The sequence below is a fragment of the Microtus ochrogaster genome, chromosome 8, assembly GCF_000317375.1.
Source record: "Microtus ochrogaster isolate Prairie Vole_2 chromosome 8, MicOch1.0, whole genome shotgun sequence".
In the NCBI taxonomy this organism is placed as follows: Eukaryota; Metazoa; Chordata; class Mammalia; order Rodentia; family Cricetidae; genus Microtus; species Microtus ochrogaster.
Window position 1 is genome coordinate 74,417,552 of NC_022015.1, and position 868 is coordinate 74,418,419.

General features: G+C 48.7%; 1 long non-coding RNA gene across 1 annotated transcript in view; it reads right to left on the reverse strand.

Annotated features, from left to right (window-relative positions):
* The window catches only part of LOC113456554, a 19,051-nt gene that overhangs the window by 4,855 nt on the left and 13,328 nt on the right, over window positions 1-868 (reverse strand). Inside the window, exon 2 of the long non-coding RNA XR_003377321.1 lies at window positions 80-184. This is a non-coding gene — a long non-coding RNA (uncharacterized LOC113456554). The remainder of the gene's footprint in view (window positions 1-79; window positions 185-868) is intronic.

Below are 868 nucleotides of genomic sequence, written 5' to 3' on the forward strand. Positions count from 1 at the left end.
GAGACACCTCCAAAACAGATGCCCACTCCCTACACAGTGCCATTGTCCAAATAAAGAGCACAGAAGATCTGAAACTCACCTTGCGCAAATTTCTCTTTATACAGAGTCCCCTTAGCGTTAACCACAGGTCACCCGAAGCTCAGGTTGGCTAAAATACACATTGTTCCATTGTGAGTTCTCGGATCTGCAAGGACACATTTCACTTTATTGTAGAACTGTGCATGGCTTTTCCTCCACCCACTTTGGTATTTTGTTTCAGCAACTAAAATGCTCTGGGTTTTCCCATGAATTAGTTACACTCAAAAATATTTCTTTTATGAATAATTAGATTCTTCTAGCTAACAAGCTGCTCTGTCCCCAACCTCTGAACTGCATAGTGACTGCCGCCTTGTGTGTCAGAATCCCAGCTCTCAGACTTGTTGGTCCCAGCAGCCCCTGTGTTGCGGGAACTCCCCCAGACAATAGCCTTTAGGATACTGGCCTACTCTGGGCGTGGTCTCATGTACTTTAACTGCCTGAAAGCTGAGCAAGGTTTGGGTTGGCTGATCCTCAGTAGGGACTTGGAAATTTCTAGCCCTCCTACCCCTGTGTGGCTCAGTCCTGCCAGCTAAGTGGCTGAGTAACTGATGCCTGCAGATTCTTGCAGCAACTCCTCTGTGACTTCTCTGACCCATGTGGCTCACTGCTGCTACCCAAGCTAGGGTCTGCTTCTCAGGTCCAGCTGCTGTCTGGCCTGCTCTGATCAGCCTGAGCTCTATGCCTGCACCTAGAACACAGGCTTGCATTCCCAGATTGGAACCATGAGAACCACTGACCCAAAATCCACCAGCAACTTCACAGCTCGCAATTGCCTGCAAGCTCTGAGTCC